Here is a 13,063-nt window from a genome sequence, read left to right as displayed (position 1 = left end):
AGGGAGAAGAAAAGGAGAGGAAACCAAAGGTTAATTCGGATTTAGCATACGTCATTCGAATCAGTAAAACATACCTTTTGAAATGGCATGTAGTGCATGATGAGACATCATAGAACGCCTCAGTGTCAAGGGGCATCAATAGAAGGTGTATGTATATATATACTAGAAGGCTTACCCCGGACCCTATTCGTTTGGAACTATGCAGGTTTTTGTCAATCACGGACTAGCAAACCACTGAAATGTACGATCATCGAAGCTCAAGCGCTGTGAAGTGAATACTTTTTTTCATATCGGACTTTTTTTTAAGTTCTCTTAAAAATTTCTCGAGGTAAGATTTTTGGGATCCTGGAAAATTAAATATTTTGGTACTTCAATTTCATAATCAGGAAAATATTGATGAAATTGATTCAAAGAAATCTTGATTACTGATGTCAGACCTAACATTATATCAAGATTGTTTCATGACCGGGGAATTTCAGTGTTGAGATTCTGGAACTTAAAAAAAAATAAATGAAATACATCATATGTATTTAAAAAAAAAAAAATTAATTAAGATTATTTGTTCGCACATTTCTTACAGTGATTCGCGGTGAACCTGCCATTCTAGTACTACAAATGAGTGGACATTTTTTAGTAGTTAGTAGTAGTAGTAGTAGTAGCAAATTAGATTTCTAGTTAAAGGGGACACTTGTTGAGATCTCTATAAAAGGAGTATTTTTTGTTAATTTTTTGGACATTAGAATAAATGTAATCCCTTTGGGTTTTAAGTATGTTATTAAGTAACATTTCAGCTGTATTTTCGAAAATATTCAGCACAAATATTATTTTTTCCGCCGTTGGCAGCCCTGGAACCAGACTGCTGCAGGCGATGCTTTTATTGTCAGCAATGAAATATCTTATAAAAGAAATAGTTAGTTGTCTGTAAACAATAAATAATCTTCATTTAAATATCTTAAATCTAACATCTTTCGAATTTCAAAAAAATTACTAAAACGGCGGTTTCGAAAAAAAAGTTGGATTTTTTGTTGAAAAAATTGCTGTTCAAAGTGCGTAAATAAAAGAAAAGTTAGAATATCCGAAAAATCCTATATTAGATTTTATTTTGCATTCAACGGTGCACTCAACGGTGTCCTCCTTTATTGGATTATTAGTAAAAATCATTCAAAATTGAACTATCGAAACATCCAGATCAAAATTGTATCGCAACCCAAGTTGAAAGTGAATCAATCCAAATCGCAGTTTCAATGTTTTTCCTATGAATAGCCGAAGTGGGGGCAGGGTTTAGGTGAAAATAATACTATGTTCTGTGCATGAAATCAAATGGAGTTTTAGCTAATGCTTACATCCACGCTCATCATAGTTACAGTGCACATTGAATTTCCCACCGTTTAAAACTTGAACGGATAAAGGGCGAACACGAAATTATTGCGACACCGAAAATGTCATGCCAATTTTCTTATAATGTTTAGAATCAAACCAAAATTTTAGGGTAGTTTTATACATATATTTACTTCAAAAATCAAAAGGAAAATTAATCGATGGAGCCTTGAGTGTAAAATTGAACGCATTTTCGCTCGCCATCAAAGTCTTTACAGTGTCATCCGGTACCAGTTTCTCAGTTTTTTTTCCATTTTCTTAACATGTCCTTCTCGTCTTTGACTGTCTTCTTGCTCTTCCGAAGTTCCCGCTTCATTATTGCCCAGTACTGCTCCACCGGGCGCAGCTCCGGACAGTTTGGCGGATTCATGTCCTTTGGAACAAAATGGACAGAATTGGCCTCATACCACTCCAGGACACTTTTAGAATAGTGGCATGATGCCAAATCTGGCCAAAATAGCGGAGCTTCGTCGTGCTGCTGCAAGAACGGCAAAAGGCGCTTCTCGAGGCACTCAGATTTGTAGATCTCGCCATTTACTGTGCCCTTTGTCACGAAAGGCTCACTCCTCAGTCCGCAAGAGCAGATGGCCTGCCAAATGAGATATTTGGAGGCGAACTTCGACATTTTCTTCTTCTTAAATTTGTCGTCCACATCGAACTTGCTCTTGCCGGTGAAAAACTCCAACCCCGGAATTTGCTTAAAATCGGCTTTTATATACGTTTCGTCGTCCATCACACAGCAGCCATATTTTGTCAGCATCTTCTCGTAGAGCTTCCGTGCCCGAGTTTTAGCCGTCGATTGTTGCCGCTCATCGTGGTTTGGGAAGTTCTGTACCTTGTATGTATGTAGTCCAGCTCTCTTCTTTGCATTCTGGACGTAACTCTGCGACATGCCGATCTTTTTAGCCAAATCACGGCTTGAGACGTTGGGATTTGCTTTAATCATCCGCTTCACCTTTCCTTCCGTCTTTTTGTTCTCCGGTCCCAGTTTTCTTCCAGCTCCTTTGCCGTGGTCCAACTTCAACCGCTCCTGGAACCGCTTCATAACTCTGGAGACGGTTGAATGGTGAATGTTCAACATTTTTCCCAACTGCCGGTGCGACACGTCAGGAAATTCCAGGTGTTTGGAAAGAATTTGTTCTCTCAACTCGCGTTGGTTCACCTCCATTTTCGTTGAATCGAAAAACTCGACTTCGAGTTTGACAGCATGTACACAATACACATCAATGAGAAAGTGTACAAAATTTGGTTGATTTTTACCCAATGGTAAAAAAGTTATGCCCTGTTGAATGTGTCGCAATAATTTCGTGTTCGCCCTTTAAAACGAACCTGCCCCAAAAATGATTAAAACCAAGAGAAATTGAAATTTTTTGGAGCATAAACTATCAGATCGAATGATTGAATGATCTTTGATTTCGATAAAAAAAATCAACATAGGCTTATTTGCAGTATTTAGGACAGAACACTTTTTTCAATATTTAATTGAATATACACATTGAAACAGATATATTAAATTTCGTTCTGACTATTAACTATGTCAACACATTTTTTATCACATTTTGTTTTAATTCAATAATTTGAAAAATGTAAAGGATAATATTTTTCCCGTTTTATAACTTAAGCAGACATTCGCTTTAAGATTGCTCAGTAATTTTGCAAGTCGTCAATTAAATATCACTAAATTCTTCTTATTTCACTTTCAGGTATGTTCACAATCAGCTTCCCCGCAAAAAAGCCCACCCTCAAGACTCGTAAGTTATGCAAAGTATTTCACCCCATTTTTTCGCTACCATTATCGACCAATCGAAAAAAAAACCCCATAAAATGATCGATAATCGCTCGGTTGTAAAAGACTTAAACCGCTTAGCACACAATAACTGTGCCGCCGTCCGTTAGTTGCAGAACGCCACCCTGCCTGTCAGCCAGCCAACAACAATAGAGAGCAAATAGGTGAGTGGGTGGGCTCTGCACCGAAACGCCTTCGTAACATTCGAGCTCATCCAGCACACTCGCAGCACCACATCAACAGTTCAACGCTGCTAATAGAGTTATTTTGCGATTCACGGCAAAAACAAAGTCATCCACTGAATGTAAAAAAAAAAAGATCGTAAACCATTATTGTAGAGCGGTGGCGATCATTTCGCACCACCCACCTTAATGTGTAAACTTTTTCGTCGCGAGTAATTTTCTTTAGTGGGAAAAAAACGTACTCGATGTTGAAATTATTAAGAGACTCTCTTGGGCAGTAGTGCAGTAAACGACGAACCCTCGCTTGGCAGCATCTTCTTCACACGCACGCGCTAAAAATAGCTGAAAAGCAATTTTTCTTAGAGACACAATTTTTTGTGGTGTTGTCTGATTTATAAAAGGAAATTTTTCAGCTGTTTTTGGTAATAATACAAACATGTACCACTTGACCGACTTCTCTGACTTATTAGCGCTAGTTTCACACCAGGTGGACAGTTTAGCAAAGTAAATAACGTCGTCGTTTGGTGATGAATCACCGCGAAACTTGTCAAGTGGCTTCAGTGATTTGCTGCTTACCTGCTAAATGGTCGTTGCTTTTGAGACAGCTAATTGAGCCAATACACAAGCTTGCTGATTCGTTGACGGGGTGACATCATTATTTGTGTGAGAACTACTGGACGATGGGCTAGTTGATGGGATGGAAACTACCAGGTGGTTTCCCATTAGATTATTAGTGAAATCATTTCTCAGATCTTCTTGATTATCCATTCAAATTGCCATGATGGTCAGCTTTGGTGATAGATTCTCTATTTAATAGAAATGTATTGAAATTAACGAAGACACGATTAACCCTACGTAACTATCATTAAATTTATCCGTCGCCAAGAAATGCGACATCACTTCCGCATGCACTCAGCGATGAGCCCATTATTTTTCATCATCACAGGTCATAGGTAGATCGGTGTCCAACGATGCAGCGAAAAAAAAATCATAATGAAAATCGCTGAACTAAAAAATGATCCCAACATTCACAGCATATAGGTGAGGGTAGGATAGACCAACACGCACCCCTGATGCAAAATGACCCGCGTGGTTTACCTTTAAAAAGTATTGATGGTTCAGTACTTAAACTAGCATTTAACCGAAAAACTAGTAGGCAACGAAATACCGCGCGGGGTAATTTTACCCCAGGGGTGCATTATGGGCTGTTCTCCCCTACGCTACAGTTTTTGGGTGGGCCAGTCACGCCGTACGCATTATGAACTTTTTTTTCTGTTTCCACAAGCGCAAACGTGCCTCATATTCATGGCCCTCGAACGTGTGCCAAAAGCTAGAGTTTCAGTATGCAATTTGTGCAATTTCGTGCACAGTTTCACTTTAATTTTTTTGTTTGATGTTTGAATGAAAGTCTGCCTTAAAGGAAAAAGTCGCTTTGATTGATGAAGTTTTCCAAGTAACTCAGTCATATATAGAAACAATTACACTTCACTGGTGACCTTCCGATTACCAGAAAAGTGTTGTTCGAGAGTCACAGCACAAAATTTGCCATTACGTCCATATTGGATACAATATTCACGCACACTTCAGCACCTATTCATCCATCCATGAACCGTGCTTATTCATATCTGGTGATAATCGATTTCGCATTTTTATTGGTACTTGGACTCGGTTGACTAGACAACAAAACGTCACCTTCCTCGCTGTATATAGATTCAGAAATGTATGGATACGGTTCCTCTTGATAATAATTCATCCAACAAGGCACAGTTGATTGGCCGCACAGCCACAAGCAATTATGTGCATACAAAAAGGGCACTGAAAGAGGTGCATCGATTAGATTGTCGCGCTAAATACATTTAAAGTCGGCAGACTGGTGTGCTCGATTTCGGTGAATCCGGTAGCGCACTCGTCGGAGTTTTAGGGGAGGTGATTGTTCAAGGATTGCTTCACACTTGACTTTGATTTCGCTTGTTGTTATGGACGGGGCCAGTACATCAATATTTGATAGCTCAATTTTGGAAGCCGAATGAAGCATTGGTTAATTGTGGCTTGATTAATTTTCCGTGGAATCACAGTTAACTGACAAAACCCCAAGGCTGCAAAATACGTGTCGATGCATGTTGACATGGCTGGTTCTCGGTAATGTAATGACCAATCGATAAGATTCAGCCACCATTCGAAAGGTATTGCTATCTATTTTCATTTAAAAGAAATAGAAACCTGATTTAACCTGTGGTTGGTCAGCCCGCACGGAAAACCTGGAAAAAATCCAAGTAAAATGCGGGTCGATTAATGTTGACATGACTGGTTCTCGGCAATTCGGTTACCAAATTTTAAGATTGTGCCACTATTTGAAAGGTATGACTATCTACTTTTGAACTAAACAAACAGGGATCCTATTGGACCTGTGATTGACCAGTCAGAACGGGACAACCCGTGAGGGGTGACTCTGCGGAAAATCGGATTCACCGGAAAAATGGTCAATTTCTGAAAGTATGCAATTATGAGCACAGAGAAGAACATATGCCATCTGCATATTGATTCTGCTACCGGGTGGAATCCTGTGGATATCCGAAACCACCGAAAAAATGGCCAATTCCTGAAAGTTGACCTAGAGATCCGTGATTTTTTTCTAAATTGTATACAATCATGAGCATAGAGGAAATATGCCATCATAATATCGATTCTGCTATCGGGTGGCCAGAAAACGGTATAACTTGTTTCCTAGATTTTCGATATATTTAACATATTCTACAAAGTTGTTTGCCGTACAAAAATACATATTTTTGCTGAACACTGTAACATGCTATCTCTTAAAATTAAAAAATTTATTCAAAAATTAGACATTTGCAGGAGTTTTTTAGTTATTAAAAAACACCTAAAAGATCGCGTGCTGCCACATGTTTTTAAAACTTTTCGGTAGTAAAATAAGTATAGATTTAGAATCCTTCCTAGAATTTTCCGCCAATTTGCGCCGGAAATAGTTATTTGAGGAGAAAATACCCCTAAACATATCGATTATTTAAGAATAACTTTTTTGTTTCAAGAGATAATTAGTTACAATGTTCAGAAAAAGTATGTGTTTAAACATGCAAAATATAAATGTAGAAGAAACCAAAATTGTAGGATGCCTAGAAAATCAGTTATGCTAAAAAACATGATTTAAAGGGGCCTTTCATGAAAAATGATGCGTATCTCGCAATTTATAAGAGCTAGAGATTTAGGATGTTGAGCAAACTAACTCAAAATAACATTTGCTACAACTTTATTGAAAACGTTAAGTTTCTATCTGAATCACATAAAAAAATATATTTTTGATCTCACTTTTAGCCGTCTACATCAAAAGAAGCAGATTAACATATGCAAAAACATCTTTCAACAAACTATACCCCTAAAATCAATGTTTGAGAAGCTATTACAAAAGCGCACGAAACTTTAAAAAGCAACACTGTGCTCTGGGCTGATTTCAGAGATCAAAATATCAAATGAAAAGTAATTAAAAATATTTTTTAGGAAAAATATAACGATATTCAAAAATGGGAACGAAAATGTTTACACAACACATAAAAAAAAGCTCTGTGTTTTTTTTCGTTTTTGAGTTATATATTTTTTAAGTTATCAAGTTTTTTGGGTTTCGCTCATTACTCCTATGCGACTTGACTATATGTAAAATATTTGGCCAGCAAACGGTTCTACTGTTATCCAGATTTTCCGGGACAACGAAAAATTGTTGAAAATAGAACCATAAATTCAGGATTTGTTTTACTCTACTCAACGACACTAATTTGTACAAAAATGCAAGTGTTACCTAACATTGTTTTTATTGATTTAAGTACAAGTATTAAGTATAATATTATGTATAGCCTATTTAAAATTAATTTATTTTGAGTATATCATACAATGCTTTAGTTGTAATATTTTGTGAAAAGATATGCCACTTTAAAGCAATTATGCTTACTCTTAAAATATATTATTTCATTTAAACTTTTAATCTGATAGAATTATAATAAAAAAATACATTAATTTATACATCGATATGATGTTACCTCTATATAACGTAATTTGAAAAAAATTCTGAGATCGTTAAAATATGTTTATGGTTTATGTTTATTGATTTAGGGTGTAATTGACCACTTTGACGAAAAGTTTGAATGAAAATTTAAATTTATTTATTTATTTATTTTTTTAAATTAACTGTGGTAAAGTAACTTCGATATAACGTAACGAAACGAAAGCTTAAGCTACGTTGTATCGAGGTATGATTGTAATAAAAACATAAAACATAAACATAAAGATTATTCTGCTGGATGGCCAGAAAGTTGTTAGCTGAATGTGTGCATTCACCGAAAAAAATATCATATCGAGAAAAGATTCTAGCGCTCTCTGAGTGTTTATAAGTTGCATATTATTCTGATTAAAGTGGAGCTATATCAGAATCATATTTATTGGATCACCCAGTTGTCATAAAACACCCCTTCAGATATCCGGATTCACAGGAAAAGTGGGTTTCGATCCTAAGACATGACGTATTTTCAAATTGTTTTGAATCCTCAACATTTTGAAAATATCTCAGCATGTACATTAGGGTTGTTCAAGTATGTATTGGATATCAACACTTTATGCTCCCAACTGATCTTTCGAGCTGTACTGATGTCTTCAACAACTGTGTCAAATTTGAATAAATTTTGTTGTGATTTGGTTTTGCGAGAAAATTTTTAATTTTCTTTCTGAAACGGAAACGGAACGAAAGTGTTCTTTTAAATGGCACAAATTCAATAATAGCTTCATTTGGAATATCAATAATAATAAATAATACATCGCTGCTAATAATGAAGATCTAAAAAAAAATCAATTTTGATGATATGGTCATATGATTTAAATAAGTACGTCATGGATAAACTCGTTTGATCATGATGAGGTTTACAATCTTATGATATACTAATCTCATAAGAGACAACAACAACAATCCAGATATCCGGAGAACTGTTTTCCAGAAACATGATAGCAGAATCGATCAAGTTTTGGCATATTTCCTCTATGCTCAAGATTACATACAATTTAGCAGAAATACCATTTTCCTGCTCAACTTTTAGGAATTGATCATTTTTCCAGTGATTCCAACTATCTTGAGGACCGTTTTCTGGCCACCCGGTAGCAGAATAAATATGATGATGGCATATTACCTCTATGCTCATCATTGCATCCAATTAAGAAAATAAAACGTCTACATTCAGGAATTGACTATTTCCCGGTGATTACGGATATCCAAATGAACCTTTTCTGGCCAATCGGTTGCAGAATCTATATGGTGATTGCATGTTTCCTCTATGCTAATGATTGTATGCAATTTACAATAAAATCGCGGATCTTTAGGTTTACATTCAGGAATTGACCATTTTTTCAGTGATTTAGGATATTCAGAGGACCATTTTCTGGCCACTCGATAGCAGAATCTATATGGTGGTTGCATATTTCCCCTATGCTCATGGTTGTATGCAATTTAGAGAAAATCGTGGATCTCCAGGTCTACTTTCATGAATTGACCATTTTTTCGGTGATTTCGGATACCCAGAGGACCATTTTTAGCTACCGGGCAAAGGGGTCGATATGGTGATGCTATATTTTCAATATACTTATGATTGTACGCAGAAAAACAATCACGGATCTCTAGGTCTACTTTCTGGAATTGACCATTTTACCGGTCATTCCGGTTATCCACAGGACCCTTTGATGGCCATCTGGTAGCCATGCTCATGATTGTATGCAATTTAGAAACAAATCGCGTATGTCCAGGTCTACTTTTAGGAATTAACCATTTTGTCGGTGATCCGGAATACCAAGAGGACCCTTTTCTGGCCATCTGGTAGCAGAATCGATCGGTAGCAGAATGTGATGACATATATTCTCTCTGCTAGTGATTGTATGCAATTTAGAAAAAAATCGTGGGTCTTCCGGTCTACTTTTTGGAATTTATTAATTTGCCAGTGATTCCGGATATCCAGAGGTCCGTTTTCTGGCCACGCGGTTGCAGATGGCATATTCCATCAATGCTTATGATTGCATACAATTAACAAAAAAAAAAAAACGGAGATCGCCAGGTCTACTTTCAAGAATTTACCATTTTCTCGGTGATTCCGGATACCAAGAGGACAATTTTTTGGACAGCCAGCACAGAAATCGATATGGTAATTACATATTTTCTATATACGCATCCCAAGTAACATTGCAAGTTTTATGGAGGTTTTAAAGCATATTGCAAATATAAATCATCTACAGAACCCTCATAAAATCAAAAATTGTGAGCTGGGATGATCGTATGTAATTTTTGAAAAAATCGTGGCGCTCTAGGTCTACTTTCTGGAATTGGCAATTTTCTCTGTGAATCAGTATTTTCGCAAAGCCACCTCTCACGAGTTTTCCCGTCCCGCCTGGCCAACCACAAGTCCAATTGGATCCTTGTTTAATTCATTCAAAAGTAGATATAGCTATTGAAAAGTATGGCTAGTGGTAATAGTGGCTCCATTTTAAAATATGGTATCAAATTGCTGAGAACCAATCATGTCAACATAAATCGACAAGCGTTTTGCACGGGACTTTTCCGGGTTTCCTGTTCCAGCTGGTGAAGTACAAATCAAATCAGGGTTTTATATGTTTAAATGAAAGTAGATAGCCATACCTTTCGAATGGTGGTTGAATCCTAACGATTGATCATTCAATTGTTGATAAATAGCCATGACTTAACTGGCCAGTGGTGGCGGGGGGGGGGGACACACCCCTCACCATCCCTCTCCAAAGGGGGAGTTTGGTAAAGAGAGATGAAAAAACCGATTTGTACCTTCCTTAAAAGTTGTCCTAGTTCGCTTGTCTAATATCTATATACAATCTTCACACTGCCGTACTCTAACGGAACTATCAACTCTATGCTTTCATCTACTCCATCTATCGTATAAAAATTACCACTACAGTCTGTTATTTGAAATTAGCATCTTCAACTACAAAAAAAAAGTTAGAGTGGATCTGATAATTTCGTAAAGATTCGAAATTTTGTTCCTTATAAAAATATTAGAACCATATTTTTTTTTTTAATTTGTCGTTAAGGTGGCCTTTTCCGTGTTATTTATGTTTGCTTCACCTCAATCTACCTGTGCACCGACTTTCAAAACATAATCAATTATCAAAATATTGCTTGCTTTAGATGGATATCGAGTAAACTAGAAAATTAAGTGTATTTTTTCAACCGATTCGAGTATGAATATGGCATTAAATCTGGTTTTGAAAGTTGGTTCACAGGTAAAAAGTGAGGTTATTGGACGCCACTGATTAATTCTATTTTTTAATATGTATATGGACTTTAATCGTTGTTTAACATTGAAAAACATTGACTATAATCGATATCCATGATTTTCATGGTTTAGGGACCAAAGGCGCTATTGCATGTTGTATTTGTTCTGGAATTTTGATTTTTACTCATAAACTGCTATATTTTTGAAAACTTATGGTTCCGAAACGTACCATTATTTACTATGTTCTTTAAAAAATTCCAAATTTTCAAGAAAAATATTATACTCCCAAAACTATGAAAATCATTAAAATTTATTAGAATCAATATCTTTTCAATTCAAAACCCCAATTAAAGTCTATATTCATATTTGTCCTTAAACTTAGATTTAATAATATTTCATTTGACCTTTTGATCCAAAAACTCAGTCCAGTCAGTGGTTCAAATATTTTTTTTTTCCTTGATTTGTTTTCCGTCGATCTTGTTTTCTGTGCGGAGCACCAATGCCACCGACGCCAGAGAGGCAACAACAAATTGCTGATTGTTTGGACCACTCTAACACGGAAGAAGCCACTCTAATGACAAAAAAAAATCGGATCTGATACTTTTCAATAAAGAACAAAATTATTAATTCGTACGACATTCTAAGATCCACTATATCTTTTACTATAGAAAAAAAATAGAAGAAAAGCCGCGATGAAAAACGCTGTTTATTGGATATTTTAAGGATTTATCTTATTCATTATTATTATTAATTATTAATTCAGATTAAATGCTCATTCGCATTATGAATGTCACATACTATTATCCAATGCCTTATAAAATGTCAATTAAGAGGTTCTGATTATTTATTACCCATGCCTTCACTGATAAAATCGCATGCACATTTATTAACATTTGTATGCATGCCAGTCAATCATTGCCAACTAATTACAGAGGCACCTCTTATCCGAACCAAATGTCAAAACCCGTCCATGTGATTTGCAACACGGCTTTAGTTAACACCGTCCTCCGTCTTGCGTAATCTAAATTGATATTACCTACTAGAAAACAAATTTTTGCATTCGATTAAAGCTGACGAAATCGAAGCAATTTTATTCAAATGAAAGAGAAAGGTTTTACCGTGTTTGGTTAAACCGATCTGGTAAAAAACAGCCCAAAAACAGCTAAAACGGTTCGTGCTTCGCGGGTCCATCCACTCGGGCGCGTTCATTGATTCGGGGGCTCGGTAGAAAATGTTCCGAAAAGGTGTATAATTTTTGAATATTCAATCAGTTGTTTTTGAAAGCGAAAGGAATGAAATTCAACGAAAACGCATTCGCTCATTTGACAGAACCTTTCGTTGCGTCGATTGCGTCAGTTTGTTGGCGAACGAGGAGCGCACCCAATTGCAAGTTGATCGAATGGATTTAAGTTGTTTTTAATCGACTCGCTGGATCGCGCGGTTTCCGGAAGGTTTCCAACTCGGGTGGCAATTTGCATATTTGTGTGGACTTGGTACGAGGGTGGATGTATGTGCTCCAATGGCCCATTGCCGATTAGAGTTCGGAAAGCGTTTTTGCTTTCGATAGAAATTTCCTCGTTTGAACTCTTCCGGGCGGGCTGCTTTGGTTCGTCCATAGGTATATATGTTTCGCAACGATCGACGATGTGAGGTCTCTAAGACATGTGTGGGGGAGCCTAATTATCCGAAAAGCGCTGCGCCAATTGGTTGTGCTTCTGTTTTGCTGCTGAATGAGTGAACGGTGCCAGTTTGAGGGTTAGTAATGGCATAGTACTTTTAAATGCGAGTAATCTTGTGAAGAAGCTGCTGATGGGTGGTGGGGATGAGACTGAAGCTGTCGCTGAAAGTAAAAGGTACCGAACCTTCGGTTAAGTTAATGACGACAGCCAAATACTTACCTCAAGACCCATTACTGGAATTGGTTTGGAGTAGCTTTTCGTTTCAACGAGGAGTACTTTTGCTTAACTAACGAACCAGCCTGTGTGAGTATCGATTGAGATCTTAAGGAAACCCCCTCCCTAAGAAATTGATTTGTCGCGTGAGAAAATGGACTCTTTATCACGGCCCATTCTCAGCGGGTTTCTTCAAACAGTAAACGCCGAAGAAAAATGAGCCATGATGAAGAGGAAGATCATTAATCATCGTTTGTTAAAAAGGAAGAGAAAGGTCATAAAAGTGTGCGCCATTTACACGCCTGTCTTTTGGTGGGCTTCGAGCGAACTGATCTATAGTGCGATGAAAGTACTCCAGGGTGTAAGACGCACGGCCTCGTCGCTTATTCGGTTTGATTTGTCTCTCAGGGCAAACCACATGCACAGGCCCCTCTGGCTTCATGAGGTGAACTGGGTCGGCCGTTTGAGGCTCTGCTAATAAATGTTTTCATATGATTGATTTAGATTCCTCCTCAACTGAAGACGACCGTTCGACCGCAGTGA

Source organism: Ochlerotatus camptorhynchus, unplaced genomic scaffold, assembly GCF_037179485.1.
Source record: "Ochlerotatus camptorhynchus isolate MF236.1 unplaced genomic scaffold, CSIRO-AGI_Acam_v1.1 ptg000332l, whole genome shotgun sequence".
Lineage (NCBI taxonomy): Eukaryota > Metazoa > Arthropoda > Insecta > Diptera > Culicidae > Ochlerotatus > Ochlerotatus camptorhynchus.
The sequence above is the reverse complement of the archived record's forward strand: the minus strand, read 5'-3'. Positions refer to the sequence as shown.